Source organism: Papio anubis, chromosome 5 (assembly GCF_008728515.1).
Source record: "Papio anubis isolate 15944 chromosome 5, Panubis1.0, whole genome shotgun sequence".
NCBI classification, from domain to species: Eukaryota; Metazoa; Chordata; class Mammalia; order Primates; family Cercopithecidae; genus Papio; species Papio anubis.
Genome location: NC_044980.1, coordinates 162,542,067 through 162,565,812, shown reverse-complemented (window position 1 = coordinate 162,565,812; position 23,746 = coordinate 162,542,067). Strand labels below are relative to the sequence as shown.

At 44.0% G+C, this 23,746-nt stretch overlaps 1 protein-coding gene across 6 annotated transcripts in view; it reads right to left on the bottom strand.

Annotated features, from left to right (window-relative positions):
* Positions 1 to 23,746, bottom strand: part of DOCK2 (dedicator of cytokinesis 2) — a 433,369-nt gene that overhangs the window by 171,668 nt on the left and 237,955 nt on the right. The gene's annotated exons all lie outside the window — the stretch shown is intronic.

The following is a 23,746-nucleotide window of genomic DNA, read 5'->3' as shown; positions in this document are numbered from 1 at the left end:
AAACTTAGATTTTTAAAAATTCATTGCAAATTGAATAGCATCTCTCTGAAATATTCTATGTCCCACTGATTTTATTTCCTTAGTCACTCTGATCCAGTGCTACTCAATAGAGAGAAATGTTCTGTACTGTCTAACATGGTAGCCACCAGCAACACTGGGCTATTAGCACCTGAAATGCAGCTAATGTGACCCAGGAAGTAAAATTTTAATTAATTTAAATTTCAATAGCTTCATGTGGTACATGGTTCTCATATTGGACAGCACATCATAGCTGAGCCCTGATAAAGAATGAAGGCTTTAGAAACGGAGGCACAGCAAAGGTGATGAAATCATCCACAGACTCTCCTCATATCAGCAGCAGCTACTGAAAGCAGGCAGACTGGCTCAGCCTCACTCACATTCACTCTAGGGACTGACAATTACGACAGAAATAGCACCAGACAGCGGCTCTCTCTGCCAGAGGCAAGTTCTGTGACCTTGGACATATTTCCTAATTTTTTTGAACCTGTTTTCTCATCTGCAAAATGGGGATAATGCCTCAGGGTTGTTTTGAAGGTGAAATGCAATAATGTTGTGGGGGCCTGTAGTCCCAGCTACTCGGGAGGCTGAGGCAGGAGAATTGCTTGAACCCGGGCGGCAGAGGTTGCAGTGAGCTGACATCGGCCACTGCACTCCATCCTGGGCGACAAAGTGAGACTCGGTCTCAAAAAAAATAAAAAAGAAAAGAAAAGAGAAAAATGCATTGAAACCTGTAAAATGAAGAACAACTACAAACATAGTTCACTGTATCCTTAGTTTTCCAACATTGGTCATGATTCCATATTGCAATATGTTGCTTGGCATTTATAGATAGGCAAAAGCGTCCAGGACCCATATGCTTTAAGGATTTATTTTCCCCTAGCAGGTGGGAACCTATTTGTGTTCATTTCTCTATTCATTTTGGTCCTTGCCTATCTCATAACTTGGGGGCCATACTCAGAAGACCAAATGTCGTGATTTGGGGATGAGTTTTAAAACATGGAGGAGGGAAAAGCATATTCTTAGAGCATATGTGAGTATGCCTATATGCACGTGAGGAACCAGAATTATATTTGCACATAGTACAAGAATCACATGTGCTTATATACTTTATTGATTTGCCTCAGCTGTTAAAAATGTCCCAATAAATCCAGTTGCCACCAAGGGACCAGCTATAAAAATAAAACTGAGTTTAAATTAAAGGTGAAGCTATTAACATTTGTCCTGCAGCCTGTAAGGCACTAATGAATTCCTTTCTGGCTTTAGTGAGCTTGAACCTTAGCTGAAATGGGGCTGCAGAATACATTGGGCTTTCCCTAGCTCTGTTGTTCAATGAAAGCTTTTCCTGGGGATGGCTTGATGTAAATTGTTCCATCACAGCTTCTAGATGAAGGCACAGCAAGAGAGGAGGTAAAGACAACACTTCCGTGGAGATTGGGAATATTGTATAAAATGCAAAGTGTTTTGGCAAGAAGTGCCTGCACAAGAGGTGTTTACGGATAGGGACTGGCCAATGGTACCTGTGTAATGTAGGATATTTAGAGCATCCCTGCCCTCTACCCACTAGATGCCAGTAGCACTCCCTCCCAGTTGTGACAAACAAACATGTCTCCAGACTTTTCCAAATGTCCCCTGGAAGGTTGCAGAGTGGGGGCAAAGTCACCGCTAGTTGAAAACCACTGCTCTAGAGAAAGGCCTGGTTCATTTCCCCCTTTGCCATTTTCCAGCTGTGTGATCTTGAGCAAGAATTTGACTTCTCTGAGTCTTAATTTTCTTGTGTGTAGAACAGAGATAATTGAACTTTCCAACATACCGGGTTGTTTGTGAGGATTCAATTAGATAATGCCTGTAAAGCGTCTGCCACTATGACTGGCAACTAGTCTTCGCTAAGTGGTAGTTACCATTATCATTAACTACTTTGACTTTCTAAAATGTTTCAAACAAACAAGCCACAGATTTTAGGTGCTTCTCTGCAGGAGCCCAATTATCAGCCACTTAAACCAAACAGAGAGTAAACAGGAACTAGACTAGAACTGGCCAGAGGATCTTTCCAAGAGCTCCCTTCTAGAAATACATGGTTACTGCCTCCAGATGAAAGCAGAATCTTCTCCTAAAATTGGGCATGTTCATCTGACTTGGGCACATTGCTGTATCTTCAGTAGCCCTAAGAATGACACAAACCAAATGCAAAATCAAGTTGCCTGCCAATAAGCAGAAAATATTTCATTGGTGACCAATGAAGGCCATAGCAGCCACCAGATGTGGGTCCCAAATGCATTTCTGCCCATATCTTTCCATTCATTTCAATTGGCATTCCTAAGACCTCATATTTACATTTGGCATCTTTTCACCTACAGGATTAGGACAGACCATAAGCTCAGTGAGAGCAGGGACCCTGCTCTGTTCACTGCTGTAGTCCCAGTCCCTAGGACAGTGCCTGACTCATAGCAGAGCTCAATAAATATTTATTGAATGATACTATTTCCCTCTAGACAGCACTTGCTTTCTCAGCACCATCAGCACCAGCCTCATGCACATTTCCAGCAGGAGAGAGGTGGCTGGCCGTCTTTCTACCTCAGGCCCTAATTTCCCTGTAGACTTTACAGAGCTTAAACTAGAACCACCCTTCAATTCTTTCTGACAGTAAAGCAAGGAGGTCAGGAATGATCATCCCTATGATTTGGCAGAAAGATAATGGCTTAGATGACTGGTCAATCCCAGCTCCAGCACTTGCTCAGGTGTGTGACTTTCATCAAGGTAATTTGTCACTGCAAAACTCAATTTTGGCCAGGCATGGGTGGCTCATCTCTGTAATCCCAGCACTTTGGGAGGCTAAGGCAGGAGGAGAGCTTGAACCCAGGAATTTGGGATGAGCCTGGGAAACAAAGGGAGACCCTGTCTCTACAAATAAAATGAAATAACCTAACAAAATAAAATAAATTTTAAAAATCTAGAAATCTCAGTTTGCTCCTATGTTAGAAGTGGGGATAATAGTACCAAGCCCAAAAGATGGTGGTTTTGACTGAGAAGAATGCTCATTTGCTGGCTAATGCTTACTGAATGCTGGTCGTGTGCAAGCACTGTCTTGTGAGTCTTTGAAATAATCATTAGTCAGTACTATGATCATACTCATTTTACATATGAGGAAACTGAGGCTCTCTTAGCTGGCAGCAAAGCTTGCGTTTGATGTCAGAAAGAACTTTCTGACTATCCAGGGCCCTAGGCACAATGCCTGGCATGCAGTAATCACTCATTGAGGATTTACTGAACGAATGAATGTAAAGAAGGTCGAACTCAGGACTGTTGGTAATTCTTAGTGTCAGAAAAATGTCTTCACATTCATTTATAATTAGTACCCCATCTACTTCCAACCAGTCAACACCGGCTGAGATGTTAAACCTTGTGTAAGAGAAAATGTTTATGGGTAAAGAGGAATAGAAGCTTTCTGAATGAAGGCAGCAGACATTTTAGATATAGTCAGGTTAAGAGAGTTGCTTTTAGGAAATTAGCTTGACTGTGAGTGAATGTTTAGACATCCTCTTGTCAGAAAGTAAAAGCTTCCTGGCTGCTACATTTGCCCCAAAGTGTTCTCACTTTGTTTAAGTCCAAAAGGGACAGAGGACCAATCGCAGTCGCAGTGAGCCCTGCTCACCTGGGTGGTTTGCAGTTCCTGGGTGCAAATGCTGCCATTTAGTGACCGCTCCTGGGGGTGCTCTATGACAGCACACAGTCTGGATGGTTTGTCCAGTCTCTGCCCATCCCTCTCTATTTCAGTTCGATTCTGGGCATCATTCAAGCCCGTATACAGGACTTGATGAGCTAGTGACATTACCCTCCGAGAGGTGGGGGCATTAAATTACTTTGCCACAGACTGTCGTCTCCCAACATACTCTGCCAGGCAACCTCGAGCTATTTATACTGAGGACCCAATTTTAAACCACTTCTTGCAGAAAGAAAAAGCAAGAGGTTGCCAAGGGGCAACTAGCTTTCAGATGTATTTAGTTTGCCCCCAGATGATTTGAAAAGCTTAATTCAGTCTCCAACATTTAAAAGTTGGGATATCTAACACCGAGTTCTGGCTTCTCCTGAAGAAAACACTGGCTCTGACAGTACTGCTCCTGGGTTTCATTCACCAACTGAGGCTGCAGTTGACAGCAGGGGACCCCTTTGTGGCATGTTTCTCTCTGCCTAGCTTGCTCTCAGCTGGCTTCACCCATTTGTGTTACCCTGAAGCCATGCGAGTTTGCAGCCCTTCCTAAACCCACTGTAGAAAATACATGCCAGCACCTCGTATCTACTGAGCACTCTGCACGGCCTCCCTGAATTCTGACCACAGCCCCATGAGAGTGTCGTGACGACTGTCTTCATTTTCAAATGAGTGACTGAGGCTCAGGGAGGTTCAGTTGCTTACCCAAGGTCACGCAGCAAGGGAGTGGCAGAGCTGGGATTCAAACCTGGGTCTCTTGGGTTCCAGAGCTGGTTTCTTCCCTCACACTGAGCTGCTTCAGCTGTGCAGCAACTGTGAAGGTGCCATAGTCTTCTGGGCAGGCACTCCCACACAGAAACGTGTTCTTATTAGGAGTGACTTGGGGATTAACAAACCCACAAATTAGCTCCATACAGTGTCACTGATGGAAATTCCAACGTAGCTAATACAGTTAATGCTCGCTGAGCTGAGGCCACCCTCGGTATCTGTCAGACTTATCGTCCGTTTAAATGATGGGAAGCCTTCTTAAAGGACTGAGGGGCCCTCACTAGGGGGAGAGGCTGGTTGAAAGCTCTCCATGTGAATGAGAGAGAATGAGCTGATGGTGCTGCTGAGGTCGCCAGCACTCTAAAGGCTCGTGCTGTCTGCCAACCCCTTCCCACCTCACTCCCTCAGGCCCTCCTCTGCCTGTCTGCACCCTTCCCCACCACCCCCATTAAAGGGAAGCTGCCCAGAAGTGAGACCTTGGAGATGTGTTTGAACACACCGGTAGAAATTCCATAGACAGGTAGGTGATTTAGAGAGAACAAGTTGCTCTTTAAAAAATACAACACAGCTCAGCTACTCAGCAAGCCCAGCGTTGCAAGAAAAAGGAAGGGACAACTAGCATTAAGACCGAGAGGGGAAAGCCCTCCTTGAAACCAAGCAGTACTGCCTCTTGGGTACCAAATCATCAGGCTTCTTGCCAAAGACTAGGTCAGTAAGCCACTTTCACCTGAGAAAGTACAAAGGATCCAGGCAGCCCCAGAAACTGTCTTACCTTCTCCTCCCCTAAACATTGTTTTTTCTGGTTTTTTTGTTTGTTTGTTTGTTTGTTTGTTTTTTTTGAGCCAAAGTCTTGCTCTGTTGCCCAGGCTGGAGTCAGTGGAAGATCTCAGTTCACTGCAGCCTCTGCCTCCCAGGCTCAAGCAATTCTCATGCCTCAGCCTCCCAAGTAACTGGGATTACAGGCACTCGCCACCACGCCCAGCTAATTTTTGTATTTTTTGTAGAGGCGGAGCTTTGCCATGTTGGCCAGGGTGGTCTCAAATTCCTGACCTCAGGTGATTCAACTCCCTCGGCCTCCCAAAGTGCTGGGATTACAGGTGTGAGCCACTGTGCCCAGCCTTTCCTCCCCTAAAACCCACTGGAGGCTTCCACTGCTCTTAGGGTTAAGTCCAAACTCCCTGCTACGGTGACGGAGCTCTCACCCACTTTTCTCCAAACTCACTTCTTTTCTCTCCCTGCCCTGAGTAAGTTCGACCCTCTAGGAACTCTGAACTTCTCTCAGTTCCACAAAAGAGCCTTGCTCCCTCTTATCTCCATACTTGGAGGCCTTTGTACCTACTGTGTCCTGAAGTGACTTCCTTTCTCCCATCTCCCTACTTGTGCCCACCTGAACACCCCCCACCCCCCAGCCCCTGCTGGCTCCTACTCTCTTCCAAGCTCACATTAGACAACCCTGCCCTTGAGGAGGCTCCCTTAGCCACCACCTCTCACACTCACACCACCACAGAAACATATCAGGGATGCATGCTGCTCCGAGGGACTCCTGCGGCACCCCGACTTCCTCTTGGTGGGTATTTACCACCCTGCTCTTAACTTTTTCCTTCTCCTTTTTTTTTTTGCTGTTGTTTTTTTAGAGATGGGGGTCTCACTGTATTGCTCAGGCTAGAGTGCAGTGGCAGTGGCTATTAATAGGCACGATCATAGCTCACTGTAGCCTCAAATTCCTGGGTTCAAAAGATCCTCCCGCCTCAGCTTCCCCACTAACTGAGACTACAGACATCCACCATGACCACCTTACATTGAAATTCACCCCCACCCCGTTTTTTTTTTTTTTTTTGAGATGGAGTCTTGCTTTGTCGCCAGGCTGGAGTACAGTGGCATGATCTCAGCTCACTGCAACCTCCGCCTCCTGCCTCAGCCTCCTGAGTAGCTGGGACTACAGGCATGTGCCACCACACCCAGCTAATTTTTGTATTTTTAGTAGAGACGGGGTTTCACCATGTTGGCCAAGATGGCCTCAATCTCTTGACCTCATGATCCGTCCGCCTTGGCCTCCCAAAGTGTTGGGATTACAGGCGTGAGTCACCGCGCCCAGCCTCACCCCTTTCTTTTATGTCTCCCTCACTACTCTGTGGGCTCTGGGAGAATGTCTGAGCTCACTGCCGTGTCCCTAGTACCCAACCCATTTTCTGTGGATTACGGGTGCTCAGAAGGATTTGAGGACAAAATACGCATTCAGGAATGGGGCTTCCCTCTCTGTGGAACACTCAGCATCACGCCAGGAACCCAGCTTCCCAAATGACCCCAGGGAGCCTCAGCGGGGTGCAGTCTACAGAGCAGCTGACACTCAGTATTTCCCACTTTTCTCAACCCAGGTCAAGGCTGTCCCTTCCAGAAACCACTCTACTTGACCTTAATAGCCTGTGGCCTCTTGCTATAGAATCACATAGTGGCTAAGAGCATGACCCCTGGAGCCCAAGGCCCTGCTGGACCATTCACTCCTGTGGTGGCTGGGCAAAGTCACTAAACTTCTTTGTGCCTCAGCTTCCTAAAATGGGGCTCACTGGGAACATGAGGATCTGTGAAATAGCACTCACAGCCTTAAAAAGATGGCCTCGTCCACAGTAACCACCAACTGATGCTGGTTATGATTGTGCCTCTTTGCTCCTGTGACAGCTTTTCTCGGCAGTTCATCAGCTCTTTTGTAGGGGAGTTAAACAGGACTAGACTACCTGGTTATTCCCCTCCTGGACTTTCCTTGATCTTTTCAGTGTTTTTGTGGTATTTCTAATAGACGGCATTAACCCTACAGATCAAGATGCAGCCTCATTTGTGTTTTTGGTCTCTGTGGTTTCCTTGGCACACAGAGATGGAGAAACAAACCGTTTGACTGACTGGACCTCTGGGTGATCTCTTACTTCTGAAGGCCAATGCCTGATATGGTGTGGTGTACACCACTCATGCTCCAAACTTGAGGGTAGGAGAGGGCATTGTGGTCCCAGAGCCATGTGTTCTTGCAAGGTGGCCACTATGCAGAGGAAGGGGTGCCTTCTTCTCCAACAGATGCAAGCAAACATGGTGGTCACATCATAGCACATGGCTGAGGGTCCAGAAAACCCCTCCATATGGCTCTGGGAAAGCCTATTAGAAGCCATCATTCTAGGTATCTCAAAATGTTGCCTTCTAAGTCAAATAGACTCAAATCAAATTAATTTCCTTCCTCTACATCTTTCCATCTCACACTACAATTCTAACTAATCTAATATCCAGTGTTTTTGAGTTGATCCAGTTCTCATCATCTTTACTATTACCACCTTGCCATCATCATGTGTCACCTGGACTACTGTCACAGCCTCCCCACTGGTTCATCCTGCTTCCACTTTTGCCCCGTCCAGTCCGTTTTCTCAGAACCAGAAAAATTACTTAAAAATGCAAATGTGTTAATATCTCTCTCACACACACATGCACACACACACACACACACACACACACACACCCTTCTTAAACCTCTTGAAGTCAGTCTGTTTTCAAAAATCAACCAAAAGACTTAATGTAGCCTTCAGGACCAATATCATCACTCCTGCCTAACGCTTCAAGACCAACTATGGCCTGTTCTCTGGATTCTATCCAAGCTGGCCTTTCTGTAGCTGTTACAAAGGCCAAATAACTTTCTTGCACCACAGCCAGTGTGCACAATGTTCTTTTGCCTGGAACACCTTCTTCTCATGCCCATCCCATCACCTCGATCACGCCCACCGTACCCCCTAAATGCAAACATCCCTTCCTCAGAAGGCACTTCCCTTACCCACAGTGTAAATTATGACTCATTATTCTCCCACCGGCCTCCATTTTTTGGTCACAACATTTAGCACGTTTTATAAACCCATATTTACTTGGATGTTTGTTCATTTAATATCAACCTCTCCTACCCATAACTAAGTTCCAAAATAGACAAGACCTTGGCTGTTTGGTACACCAGTTGTATCTCAAGGTGAAGACAGTGCTAGATATATGGCAAACTCCTAATCAATGATTTCCTGGGTTTCATCACTTTACTTAAAGTCAATTCCAGGCAGGCTGTATCTGTATCTTGGTAATAGGAGGAAATATTTTTCAGTTTTTTCAACACCAAGAGCCTCTTTGCTGCTCTCCCTCTCTGCACTGACTTGGTGTATTGAAAGATAGTGGGTAACAATTGTACACATTAAGTCATAATTAGCTTATTTTATCATTTTGTTCATCCAAAGCGTGTAATACTGCTAATCAAAGCTTCTAATTAGTAGTAGTGCATGAAGGAGACAATACTTTTGATATAATTACAGCCCAAAGGAGAGAGACTGGACATTTAGGTTTGTTTTGTAAATGTACAGCTTGCCTAAGCTTTAAGATGTTGAAATTACTCCAGAAGATCTGTCTGGCCTACAGAGTCCTTCACGCCATGCCTCCTGCCAGTCAGTCTTTTCCTGACATTTGCCACTATCCCGTCCAGTCACAATAATTAAGTTTATGTGGAAGGAACAACTTCCATTTTACTGTCTAGACTCAAGGCACACCTTTAAACCTGCTTCTTCCTTCTTTCAATGACTTGAACTCCTAGTCATTGTAGAAAGCCTGGCTCAGATGTCCCCTCCACCAGGCGACAACAGGTTAGGGTTGTCTAAAGTCCCAACAGGTTAGGGCCTGGGATGGTGGATTTCTACAATACCTGACCTTGCTTAAAGCTTGCTTCTTACCGTGCTGCCTATTACCTGCCCATCTCCTCCTTTAGATCTGAGAGCTTGGAGGTGTTCCTGATGCCCAGTACAATGTTTGGCACATAGTGGGTGCTTAGTAGAAGGAAGGGAAGAAAGGCTAAATGGAGAGAGGGAAGGAGGAAAGAAAGAAAAGACAGCTTGTGGTTTCTAGTGTTGGAGATCGTGAAGTGAATACAATGGACAGTTTGTAAGACTCTCATGATCTTAGTGGAAGGAAATGACATAACTGAAAATCAATATGAATTAATATATGATTAGGGCAGATGCCTGATAGCATTAATTAGGGCTGTAAGCATCTGTTTAATTTTTTTCTGGAAAATCTGAGAGTAAAGAAAGAATAAAAACTTATGGAGTCAACAAAAGGCACAACACTATGAACACATTGGGGACATCCATTTGTTATGCAGTCTTTGTATGCCAACAAGAAACGGAAAGGAACATTGAAAGTCTCACTGTGGATGGCAATCCATCTCCCAACAAAACATGGTATGTAGAGAGGTCTAGTTCCAGGACACTAACATCGAACAAAAGCAATCCAAAGCCCAGGGCCTTCCTAGTCCTGCTCCAAACCTGAGTGCCCAAGCAGCTCTGAACAGAGAATGACAAACATTTATATTCTCCATTATTGATCTTTTGGCCCTTCTATCCTCAAGTCCATTTGAGGTGAGGAAGACTGAGAGGCCAAGTCTCATTTTTGACCTGCAATCATCGATGCTGGTGCTGACTTGCCATCCTATTTATAGGTAGGTGGTAGGCAGGCTCTCCCTCCAGGGTCTCATTGAACTTGATTCTTAGGGAGAAAGAATGTGAATTGGCTGCACTTTACAGAGAGTGAGAGAAGTTTCAAGGCAGGAAGTCAGGCACTCTGAGGATCTAAGACTCTTGCTCTTCCTAATGAGCCACACCGTCTGGGTATGCTGAAGGCAAAAGAAGGCTGTGGTTCAATTCAGTTTAGTTCACTTCAGCAGCCACCTTGTCATCATCCTCCTCTTTGCTAACATTTTTTGAGCTCTTACTAGAAGCCTGGCACCATGTCTAATCTCTCTTTTAACCCACAAATCGGTCATTTGAGAAAGGTCCCTTTTACTTGCCATCTTGCACTTTATGTATTAGGAAGCCAAGGCTCAGAGAGCAAACGCCATTCACCAGCCAGGTTTGAAACCCGACCTGTTCTGCTTCACAGACTGAGTTCTTAACTTCTGAGTGCTACTGTTGAATCCACCATTCTACCACCTTTTGCTTCTTCCCTTTAGTCTCTGTGGTGGCTCATTTCCATCTGGTTCTCTGACTTGCTGCTTTACACAAGGGCAGCAAACTACAGTCCATGGGCCAAATCTTGCCTGCTACCTGTTTGGGTAAATTCAGTTTAACTGGAATATCACTATGGTTGGTCATTTACATACTGCCCATGTGTGCTTTCAGGCTACAATGGTAGAGTTGAGTACTTGAAACAGAGACCACATGGCCTACAAAGCTGCAAATATTTACTGTCTAACCCTTGATTGAAAGAGTTTTTTGACCCCAATATAGTAGATAAGATAGACACTATGTAAAGAGCTTAACTGTCATTCTTTCATTGAACTCATACTGCAATCCGGTGTGTGTTGTTGTTGTTGTTTTGTGTGTGTGTGTGTAGAGGATACTCCTATCAATCCCGTGTTACAGATAAGAAAACTGACGCTCAAAGAGTTGAAACATCCTGACCAAGGTCACAGAGCTAGTAAATGAGAGAGCTGGATTTTAAACCCAGACAGCCTGGCTCTGGAGCCCATGCTCCTAACCATACAGTACACCTGGCTGCTGCAGGCCCAACTCTGTGCAGGCACCAATCACATGGTGCTGAGCAATATACGGCCCTTCCCAAGCAGAGCCTCCATGAGAAAGGAGACCATGGCAGCCAGTTGATGGGCAGAGGAGAGCTGGGGTAGGGCTGTGGGAACCCCAGGCCCCAGGGACACATACTTGTTCATGCAGCCCCAGTCAGCCCCAGAATCTCAGAACGTATGGATGAAAGCTGGGACACACAAAGGAAGAAGAACACACAAGAAGGTTGGGGGCAGGTGACACAGTCACTTCTGACAGGGGACTCTCTCCCCAAATCCACCGACAATTGCTTAGCCAAATTATTTCCTAACACTCTTCATCTTAAAGAATCATTTTAAAAAGTGATTTGATTGCTCTGCCTAGCCTGCTCCTTTATTTCTACGGGAGCAGCTTTGTAGGAAATGGGTTTTATTAGAGTTGTTCATCCGCGTTCAAGGGAGGAAAGCTCAGCTCTCCTTTTGAGAGTCCACTCCTCTATTACACAGACCTGGAGAAAATTAAAGTATCCTGGGATGAAGGAGTCATCTCTTTGCTCTCTAAAAGTGCAGTGAGAGCTTCTCCATGTGGCCCTGATGATGACCTTCTAGACAAATGCTTGCATGGACAGGGAGCTCACCCCGTCACAAGGCAGAGTTGCATTATTTGAGTATGAGGAAACTTCTGCCTTTAGCTGAAACTCAGTTTGCATCCTCAAGGCTCTCAACCATGGGGCTATGGTTCTGTCTCTGGAAATATCACGGGACGACCCGACTTCCCACTTGATACAGTAGTGAAATCTTTAAAGGGACCATCATGTCTTCCCGTTTGCTCTTCTCTTGCTTAAAGAGCTCACATTCCTTGCCAAGTGTGGTGGCTCACGCTTGTAATCCCAGCACTTTGGGAGGAAGAGGCAGGCGGATCATGAGGTTAGGAGATCGAGACCATCCTGGTCAATATGGTGAAATCCTGCCTCTACTAAAAAAAAAACCCCAAAAATAATTAGCTGGGTGTGGTGGCAGGTGCCTGTAATCCCAGCTCTTTGGGAGGCTGAGGCATGAGAATCGCTTGAACCCAGGAGGCAGAAGTTGCAGTGAGCCAAGATCGCACCACTGCACTCCAGCCTGGTGACAGAACAAGACTCTGTCTCAAAAAAAAAAAAAAAAGCGCTCACATTTCTTCAACCATTTTTATTGTGATACTTTCCAAATCTCATAAGGATTCTCTTTCTCATAGAGAAAGCCTAAAATTTTAGATGTGTAAATAAATTCATAATAAATATTCTTAGGATAAGTTTCTCTTAGAGTTCAAGGCTACAAAAAAGGTTGTTACTCATGATGAAATGTCTCAGCACTAAGCACTAAGTAATGACAAAAATATGTTTTACTATGATTCCCTTTCTGCCTTGGTTTACTAGGAAGCTCAGTCAAAGTTGATGCTCAGTTTTTCTCCTCTTTTTAACTTCATCTTTTACCTCTTATCTTCGGTCATCTACTAATTGCTTTTAGTTTTGTGGCATCTGCATTTTATTATAAACATGCATCCTCTTGTACATTATCAATCGGCTCCCACGCCCACTGTAAGCAGTGGGTAGGGGCTATATCATAAATACTCCTGCTTCACAGATGAGAGTTTGAGGGGCAACTAGTGGGTGATAGAAATCTTTGCTGGTTCTCACACTTTGAAAATAATAATTATGATACTGCCTACAGTAATAATGCTAGTAATCATAATAGGAACCAATGTTTATTAAGTAGTTCCGGCCTGACAGGCACTTTTCTGAAAGCTTTATGAGTGTGTCACCTTGTTTAAATCTTACAGCCAGCTTCTTACGTAATATTATTAGCTACAGCTTCTTAAGTAATATTATTAGCCACATATTACAGATGAGAAAATCAAAGCCCAGAGAGGTTAAGTAATTTACCCTCCAACAGAGATACAGAAAATGGCAGAGCCAGCATTGAAACCTAAGCCGTCTGTTTTCAGAATGCAAGCTCTTGTCCACCATGCCACACTACTTAAATTATCAGACCACCCCCAGCCACTCCACATGGGATTTAAAGGGTCCTGGTACTTCAGATAAACTCTGAACCCATAAGATTCTGGATCTCATCCAGAACGGGGAATGTTGATGTCAGCTTTAAGAAGTTGCTCACTGCTGACTCCCTCCCCGCACCCCTAGCAGCAATGGTTTCCGGCTCTCTCACCATCTGCCTGCATGCTCTGGGTGTTCCTTCCAATCCCTGTGCCCCAGCGCAGTCAATCAGGCTCAGACATTGGGCTGGGAAACAGAGAGGCTGTCCTAGTCCTTGGCCCAGAAAGGATCATGGAGGGTGGCCAAGGCCAGGCTTGAGATCATATCATTCGCATAAAGGTCCCTGTTCAGGCAAGACAAGGGTAGTGGTAATCAGGGGACAACTTCAGGCCAGAAAATAGGGAAGAAGGAAGGAAGGTTGGAAGCCAAGAGGTCTGCTGGCTGATTCTTACTATATCTATTATGTGCCAGGCACTGCGTTATGTGAGCCAAATGCTCCTTTCATTTTCAAATGAGGAAACTGAGATCCCAGATATGAGATGACTTGTCCTAGGTCATTCAGCAAGTTTAGGTGTAAGTGTATGAATAACTCTTTGTAAGAGAAAGGCTTTGCCAAGTGCTGATAAGTATTTCATTCCAGGAGATGGAATGTCATCCTGCTCTTGGGGGCTTTGGTTACAATAGGTAACATGGAGGGAAGGTGGAATCCCCAGTGGCTGGAGTCAGGGTGAAAGTATGGGGCATTGCAGGAGCTTGGGGAGTGTGATCCTACCCCCAAAAGGAGAGGATGCATGAATGCTGGCTGCTTTTCTCTAGGGGCAGGGGAGAAGACTCAGGTGAGTATAGGTGGCTAGGAGTGAGACCACCCCTTGTCCCTGGATCTCCAGGAAAGGTCTCCACTCAGCTCGGTACCTTTCCTTGTCTCCTATCCTGGACAGTGAGAAGTGGGGTTGAGGCTGGGTGGTTCTCTCTACCCATATGCTCTTCCCTTTGCAAGAAAAAAGAGAGGGAAGGAGGAGGGAGAGAAAGGAAGGAAGGAAAGGAGAAAGAAGGAAGGGGGACATTTAAATATGAGCTTTTATACTTTTGGATTTGACCAGCATCCATGAGAAACAGGACATCCCTTGTCATTAGGCAAACATCGCGAGCCCATAAGTGAGAGGCGATTAAAGGTGTGCTACGCGGCCTGTGATTTGCATGGGAGGTGGATGGGGCTTCACAGCTTGCACAGGCAGAGAGCTAAGTCCCAGAATGCAACATCAATTCCAGCAATGGTCTGAGATCCCTGCATGAGAGGAGGAAATGAATGACAAAAAGCCACAGAGATGTTCTTGGCCCCTTAAGAAATGGCAGACCTCACAGGGAACCACAACACCAAAACCAGCAGACAGGGACATTTGGCAGCATTTTCTCCTTGAGTTTCATTTGTATTACTTCTGCCTTTTAATGTTATTTGAGATTTGCCACAACCCCCGCATGGACTCTGAAATCCTGGCATTTTGTCCCGTTTCCGTGTAACTTGGGGCCCAATGCATAATGGTAATCATGGTAAAGATAAGAACAATGGAAGCTACCATTTACTGAGCACCTACTGTGTGCTGCACATGCTGCTGGGCACACCATTTACTCATCTCAGAAATGAAGAGTGGGCTCTTTAATGGCACTGGAGTCATGCGCTTTCGCAAGCTGCTTGCTGCCACCAAGCTCTCCGTTCATCTGTGATTAGATCAGACCATAAACTTCCCCCCTTCTCTTCCCCTTGTGAAAATTCTGCAGTGTAGGCAGGGATCCAGAAGTGGGAAAACCTTCATTGCAGTTGCCTGCCAATGCTTTGCTGTACCAGGGTGGATGGCGCACTGCAGAGTCCAGGGCCCGACAGTTGTCCTTGGTGGGTGTGCAGTGTGTATCTATGTCAGGAGAAGGGGGTACTTCCAAGCCATGCTGTGGGCCAATCCTGCCAGCCCCCACCCAAGGCACCTCTTAGAGGCACCCAGCTTCCTCCAGCCTCCATTAGAAGCTCCCTGATCTAATGAAATTTCTGCTGTCCTTTTGGTCTGGCCAGACCACATTCATCTTGGGCAAATCTCGCCCCTCTCTACCAGTTCCCTCATCTGCAAAATGGGAGTGATAATGCCTAGTCTTGGCAAAACTTGTTGTGAGGTGGAAATGAGCTAGTAAATCTAAAAATGCTTTGAAAACTTTGGCCGTGCTATTGACAAATAAGGGGTCACTGGAGTCTGTCTTGTTTTTAGTACCACGACTAGTATTTTAATCAGCCAAATGTGTGTGACTGGTCTATATTGGAGCATAGGTCCCTTCAGAATGGACAGACTTTTCCAATTGTATTCATAATTGCTTTAGACAATCCATAGGAAGAGACTGTCAAGTGTAAACAGAGTTTCCAAGTACCACAAAACGACAGAAAGTGATGCTGAGATGGAAAAGGACTTTCCTGCCTTCTTCCACTCCAACTGGATCCCTCTCCCATGTGGAAAATGCTGACACCTCAACATTGAAAAAGAACTTAGAAGTGGCCTGTGCCAACTCTGTACCCTATGAGTCAATCTGTTTACAGCAATGCAAATCACTGGCTGTCTGGCTTCCTGTTGTTTTTTTCTGGATGGAGCTGATGGAGAAGAGGGGTGAGACATGACCACTCACCTCTGCTCTCCCACTTCCATCTGACCCACAGAGTTATTCCTCTGACAATAAATCCAAAAGATTCTAGATTCTTCTATCTGTCTGAGCAGGCAGCTCCCCCAGTGTTTGACCCCAGGAAAAATAAGTCAAATTATTTAAAGTCAAAAAGTGGTATAACCTAAAAAAAAAAAAAAAAAAAGGTAAGAAAATGTCCCCAGTGATATAGTGAAAAAGAAATGTATTGAGAAATATCAGAAAAATCTCTGGAAAGAAATCAAAATGCTGAGAAATATAGAGATAATATTAAGCCAATGCTCTTTCCTCTATGAGAAGCTAGATGAATTGGCCAGCAGTTGCATCTGGTGGTAGTAAAGGTTTTCCCCTGGAGAAAGCAAGCTGGAGGTGACCTTTCAGATTCAGCGGGCAGCAGCCAATGCTTCTGGCTAGAGGGATGCATGCACCACAGAATTATCCCTGCAGGGCAGGTGCCCTGAGGCTCACAGGAGAGGAAATTCAGGAGATGCTGATTCCTCACCCTGAATGAGCCAAAGGAATGAATCACTGACCCTAAAACATTTATAAAGATGCAAGAGAGAAGGAGAAGGCAAGAGAAGGAGCCAGAGAGGAACAAAAGAAATGGAGAAGGAAGAGGAAGGGTAGGGTGTGGAAAGAGGAGGGCAAGTAAGGTAGTGAGACAAAGAGCAGGGAGGAGAGGGGAGAAATGAAATGGGGAGCCATGCTGGAGAACAGAAGGCAAGAGGGGGAAAAGAAGCAGGGAAGACAGAGGGAAATACAATAAAAGGAGAAAGGAGAGAGGAAATCCGCAGGATAATCCGGCTAGATTTGTAACCTTTCATGTCTTAGGCTGGTCATGCTTGTTATGTTCACTCTACTGTCCTCTGTGCTGTCTTGCATACCTGAAACATTTTATTATTTTTTTTTAAAAAAGGAAGAGAAGGCAGAAGAAAGGATAAAAATGAAGAGGAGGTAGAGGTAGATGGTAGTCGTATCTCCCTGGGTGACAAATGCAATTAGAGGGCTAGAGTGGTAGAAAAAAATAGCATTAGTGGCTTGCCCATCCATTGGAGAGGACCCTGGGATCAGAAAGCCTGTCTTCTCCACTAGGTCTGGTTCCAAATGAGGCACCTGAGCTGGAACCACATATGGGCCATGGCCCTCAACCTTTCTCCCTGGCATACTGGAGAACAGGAGACCCTGCACTGACGTCAGTTCCACTTCTGCCTTCAACTCAGTGTGTCACTCGTGCAGTTCCACCAATGCTCCCCCAGCTCCTGCTCCATGCTAGAAGCTGTGCTGGGGTATGGGATGCACACCAGTGACTTTGTTCTTCTTGAAGCATTTGCAAGCAGAAGACAGCTGCTCAGAGTCTCAGTTTCCCCATCTCTAGAATGAGGGGGGTTGTCTTCGGTTTTTAGGTTTGCTTTGAGTCCCAGGATTGAATCCCCCACATTTTCTAGAACAACTCCACTTTTATTCTGTTTTAGATATTGGAATTGTGCTTAAGTTTGGATTTGGAAAGCTGACTTTACTGCTAAAGGAATTTTGAAAATCATTAAATAAGATTCTCCCCAAGGTCTAAAGTTTTAAACTTCTCTGTTCTATTTCTAAGGTTGTATGATTCCTTGATTCCTTGAAGCCTCTAACTATAAGAATTTACTCTTTATTCATTCATTCAACAAATACTAAAGTTCTTCAATAAATGGGGGCAGAGACAGAGAATAAACAAATAAGCTAATAGGACAGGGTTTTGCTGCATAGAGGGACATGGAAGGGGAGAGGGGATCAGGGAGTGTCTCCTGGAGATGACAGCCTCGGAAGGATCTGGGGAAAGAGGAGTCCTAACAAAAGAATAGCAGATTTCAAATCCAGATGATGAGAATGAATCTAGCATGTTCAGGGTCACAGACCAGGTCACAGAAAAGGGAGAAAGTGGCATGAGATGAGATGGGACCAGGAAGGTAGGCAGGGGCCAGATGACATAGGGTTGTGGCCTCTGTTCAAGGTTGTGGCCCTGAAAGTTATGGAACTAGTTTGGATTTTAATTTAAATGTAGTGGGACACCTTTGCAGGGTTTCAAAGAGGGGCCTGATGTGATCTCATTAAATATTATCAAGATTACTCTGGCTGCCGTGTGGAGGACAGATGGCAAAGAGGACAAGAGAGGGGGACACTTGCAGTGATACAGGTGAGAGATGACGGAGACCTGGGTATGAATACCAGAATTTGTGCAAAAAGGTCAAACATGGTATATAGGAAAGTGAGAACAAGATTTCATGATCAGTACGTATCCAACATCTTTCAGGGTCCCAAATATATAAGTCTGGATTTTAACCTCACTTTTTGGTGCCTAATTCTTTCCTCAAGTTCACCCATGCTTAGTAATCCCAGGTGCTAAAAAGAAAGTCAATTCCCTTTGTTTCTTTGACCACTTACAACAAAATGTAGATTTAGGCAGACCCCCAAAATATACCCTTTTCCTTATTGAGAAAGCTGCTGGAAAGGGGTATATTTTTGGAATATATAATTTGGAAAATTATCTTTCCAAATTTCAAATTGGAAAGACAAATGAAGACTTGGACCACAAGCATTAACCCTTTGATTTCAGATGAGTATGGAGTAACCCTTACCAACAGATTTGACCGAGCAATTAACTGAATACAAATGGAAGGAAAGCAAACTTTGAACCACAAGGCCCAGAGGTGAATGATCAATAGTAAATGGCTCCTTAAAGACTCACCACTGTGCTTAGGACTTTGGAGGATAGAAAAAGAGTGGAAGACATATCCCCATACCTTAGAAATGCACCCTGCAGCTGAGGAAACTGGACTAACACATAAAGTAGTTAGATGTCTGGCCAGCTAAAGGGAGGGAAAGTCGGGGTCTCCACCAGAGCCCTGAGGCTGGTAGCAGGAAAACAGGGTTCCAGTCTACCTCTGTGACTTAGGACAAATCATTGAATCCTTCTGGATTGAATTCCTCTTCTTTAAAACAGGGATAATGCTTCCCAGCCTCCCTAGTGGGGATTACATGGGATTTGAAAATGCTTTGTAAGTTGTAAAGTGTGGCATAAATAGTAAAGGTTATTATTACTAAGTTCAGAGAAGGGAGATGGCAATGTGTCAGCAAACAAAGCCTCCTCTGAAAAACAACCTAATCAAGAGCCTCCTGCTCAAAAACCACCAATGACTTCCCAGTGCCTAAAGCGGAGGTTGTCGAACTATGGCTCCCAGGTCAAATCCATTCAGTTGCATATTTTATAAATGAAGTTTTATTGGAACACAACCAGAGCCATTTGTTTACATATTGTCTATGACTTATTTCTTGCCACAATGGCAGAGCTGAATGGTTGCAACAGAAACTGTGTGGTCAGCAAAGATGGAAATATTTACTATCTGGCCCTTTAAAGAAAAAACTTGCTGACTCCTGGCATGAAGGACAGTCTGAACCCCAGTTAACATGTAAAGCACCCTCATAAGTAAGGTAGAATTTGGATGCATGAAATGAATCAAATGCCTTCCTCTAAGTCCTCCCCTACCCTGTACAACATTGTGTAGCAATTCTCAGGAACAGATTCCATATGAGGTTGGCATTGCAAGGTCCTTTCTTAGAGCTACAATAGGGGTCAGGTCTTATTCCTCCTTGGAATCTCCACAGTATTTATTACAGTGCCCACCTCACAGCAGAATCTCAATAAAGTCCAACCAAATTAAATCTGTCATAAAGAGAGAAAGCATAGTAGACTAGAGAACAGACATGAGACCTACTGATAATAAATCTTTGAAAGAAAAAAAAAATGTTGGAAGTGAATTAATTCCTTCACTCTTAGTTATGCAAATATTTATTCTATGCGACTGACTATCCAACTATTCCATGTCATAGAAGCTAAGGCAAATTAGATAATACAGGATTATATTCATTTGTTTTACAAGAATTTATGTAAGACCGACCCTCTCTGTGTCAAGCGGAGGATAAGGACTCGGAGTAGACCATCACCACCTGTCTCTCAAGGAGCTTATAGTCTAGTTGAAGAGGCTAGAAGTCAGCAGATCATCACAATATAGAGAGACAAGCACAACGCTAAAGTACACAAAGTACAGAGACGGCAGGGAGATAGGACTCCTTGTACATTCCTCGTAGAAGGGAATGCCATCTTTGTACATTCCTTCCCATGAATGCACCTACAGTTTACTATCCCAAGGGAAAGAGGAGGGCCCAAGACCAATTCACAAGTATCTCATGGTTACCAGCTGGGTTCTATCTGAAGAGTGAACACTGACTATCCTGACCATTTAATATAACTATTTCATTTAATTCTCACAATCAGTCTAGGTGGTTTTACAAAGATCAATTCACTTGTTCCAGGTCAATAGTCAGAAAGTGGAAGAGTCTCATCTAGGTAGATAATAAGCGAAATCCTATGTACTTAACCCCTCACTGTATGGCTTAAATACACTGAGAAAAGAGGACTGGGCAGGAACTCCAGTGAAAGCCCACAGTGGGCAACCTACAGAGATATTGTCCAGTGTTTCTGTATCTACTGAATGGACACTGATTCCATGAGGACCATTTGATGTGGGCCAAAGGCATAGATGCAACATAAACCATTGGTTCATGTTCACTAAAGTCAATAATCACAGGAGGACAGAATAAAGTGTTGCAAAGATCAACAATAGCTCCAGCCGTGGGGCAGCTGTGACCACCTCTAGGGAACGATTCTGGATCCTGGCCAGGATATTAATTTAGCCCTAACCTCCAATGCCTAGGAAAATGTGAATTAATGGACAACTGGGAGCCCATAAAACTTAAAGGCCTCCAGAGGGTGCTTTTAGCCAGGTGTATTCCCCAAGATGTGTCTGTACAAGGGTCATGGTGGACATCAAGGGCAGAAGAGTTGGGACACAAAATATTTTTGACAACAGAAAATTTTGTATTTCCTAAACTTCCTAGGTTCTGTCTAAAACACGAGAGTTTCCACATTTCCTTGGCTATTCAAATTTTCATTTTCAACTTTTCAGCCTTTATTTGTATCAAACATTGTGTAAAACCAATATATGAAAAAAAGTCCACTCTTATATAAATTCCCTATCGAGAATAATGAGATACAATTTCTTTTGTACTTTATTGGCAATGACAAAAACAATTATCATAAATTGACCAAGCACAGTAACAAAGAGGTTCTGGTGAAAGGTCTTCTCATGCAGTAATGGCAGCGTTGCACATTAGAACTTTATAGAAGGATGAGTGGTAACATGGTAGTATCAACAAAATGTAAAATGCACAGCTACTTTAACCCAGTAATTCTTCTTCAGGCATTTATTCCAAGGAGATAATTAGACAAGTGCTCCAAGATTTACATACAAAAAATGTTATTTATAGACTTTTAAATAATACCAAAAATTTATAAACAACCTAAATGTCCACAAAAATACTATTTAAATAGATAATTGTATAACTAGACAAATTCATGTTAGCCTACTTAAAAGGACAGTGTGACCTGTATGCCATAATGTGTAACTTTCTCCAGGTTGTTCAGTGAACAAAAGGCTTTCTGTCTATAAGCTTCTCTGTGTATGCAATTTCTGTGCAAGCATTGCACAGGGAGATGGCTAGAATGAATGTCACCAAATTGTTGGTGTATTGTGGCTCTTTCTGGGTGGTAAGATTTCAGGAGATTTTTTTCTTCCTTTTGTTGTTTATTTGTATTATTTGAATTTTTACAATGAACAAATAATATGTTTATAAGCAGAAAACCAACTGCTTTTAAAGATTAAAAGAAAACATCTAAAGGATACATAAACTTCCTGGAGAAAAGGCAGGGCTAACACCAGAATAATGACTGACTTTCAGAATGAAAATGTGGAGGGAGTTTGAAACCTGCTTGCTAGCCTTGCACAAAAATATTAATCTTTCCAGTCCTGAAGAAGGCAAGAAGGCCCAACGGTGAGAAGCCTATGCTTCAGGGTCAGTCTGTGGGTCCAAATGACAGCTCCATCACTTATCAGTGTGAACAACTTGGTACAAATATGTTCATCTTCTGTGCCTCAGTTTCCTCATTTATAAAATGGGGAACTGATCGCACCTGCCTCTAAAAGTGTCATAGGATTAAGGAAGAGAGTAAATGAAACATACCAATCACAATGCCTGGCACATAATCAACACACTAGGCATTAGCTCTTATGAAAACCAGCCTCAGACAATCGTAGCCTGTGTGAGTTATCATTCCCAGAATGAAGTGCTAATAAGCAGTTAAGAAGGCAAAAAATAATTAGTCAAGGAAACCCACAAAAGTACACATATAAATATCTAGGCTCTGCAGTACAAAGATGACGAGTATGAACTGTGTGTTTTCAAGCATGTGATCACCTCACAAACTTCAACTGCGTACTCTGCAAAATGGGGATAATATACAGAAGGTCATTTTGAGGATTAAATGCCAGGTGCTAACATAGCATTTAACAGTGAGTTTTTAATACATATTTGCTATTATTAATGAAAATAACTATTATGGACTAGGGAATTGGGTACTGAGCTCCCCATCATCACAGGCATCCAAGCAGGCTTAATTATTATTTGAGGAAGAAGATGCAGAAAGGATTAGTCATGGACTGAGGAAATTGTCTACTGGATTCTCCCAGACCTAAAAGTCCTATACAAAGTCATTGAAACATAGGACCAATTTTAAAAGTTCCGTTGTTTGGAATTTTTGTGTAAAGCAACTCGGGATCAGTAGGTTCATCTCCTCAGAGAGGTAGGTGACAATGCCACTTTTAGAAGCCAACCCTGCTCTTCAAACAGGCAAGGCAAATGAGGAACAACCTGCTCATGAAACTCTGCTTGTTCTGTCCCACGATGGCTCTACCTGCTCTGGAAAAGCTACAGATAGTGGTTCATCCACCACTGGGGCTCACAGAGCTCCATGAGCTTTGCTGAAAGTTATCGTCCCTCTCCCTAGATACAGCACATCCACACACATCCTGGCATTCACAGCAAGAAGCCCTGGCTGCAGGTGATTGCAATACTGATAACAGCAATGGTAGAAAACACACACCGATTGCCTAATGTGTGCCAGGCTCTGGGCTGAGAGCTTTGCATATATTGTCTCACTGACTTCACATCAGACTCATGAGTCTGTGTCTACGCTATGTCATCCCCACTTTACAGACGAAAAACACACCAAGTCCTTCAGCCAGTAAGGGGCAGGGTTTGAATCAGGTTCTAAGGTACACTCAGAATGCTAGCAGTAGTTAGTAGAAAAGGTTGATGACAAGTTGACAACTCATTAGCATTTTAGATGAATCCAAATATCTTCCAGGATGTGCCACACACTCTCCCAGCACTGCTGGGTTAGTTGGACCCTCTCAAGGCATCTAGGATCAGGAAAAGCCAAAGTTCCTATGAACATTATCTAGCAATTCTTGGGGAAAGCAGAAGTCTGACAGACAAAGTTTAGGCTGCACTCACAATGAACACCCCAAATGGTGTGATGGAAAATGTTAGTAATAGTCTCCGTTTATGGAACCAAGGTTTTTATCTGTATGATAAGGCTGGCTGGCAATATGGTTTGGCTGTGTCCCCACCCAAATCTCTAATTGTAGCTGCCATAATTCCCACGTGTAGTAGGAGGGACCTGGTGGGAGGTAATTGAATCATGAGGGTGGGTCTTTCTCATGATAGTGAATAAGTCTCACAAGATATGATGGTTTTATAAAGGGGAGTTTCCCTGCACATGCCCTCTCTCTTGCCTGCCACCACCACGTAAGACATGACTTTGCTCCTCCTTTGCCTTCCACCATGATTGCGAGGCCTCCCCAGCCATGTGGAACTGGGAGTCCATTAAACCTCTTTTTCTTTATAAATTACCCAGTCTTGGGTATGTCTTTATTAGTAGCATGGGACCAGACCAATACAGCTGGGTTCTAAGACAGACTACTTTCTCAGAGCCAGCCAAATACTTGTGGGCTATTTTATTACTTTTATTTTCTTTTAAAATCCCTCGGTCAATCC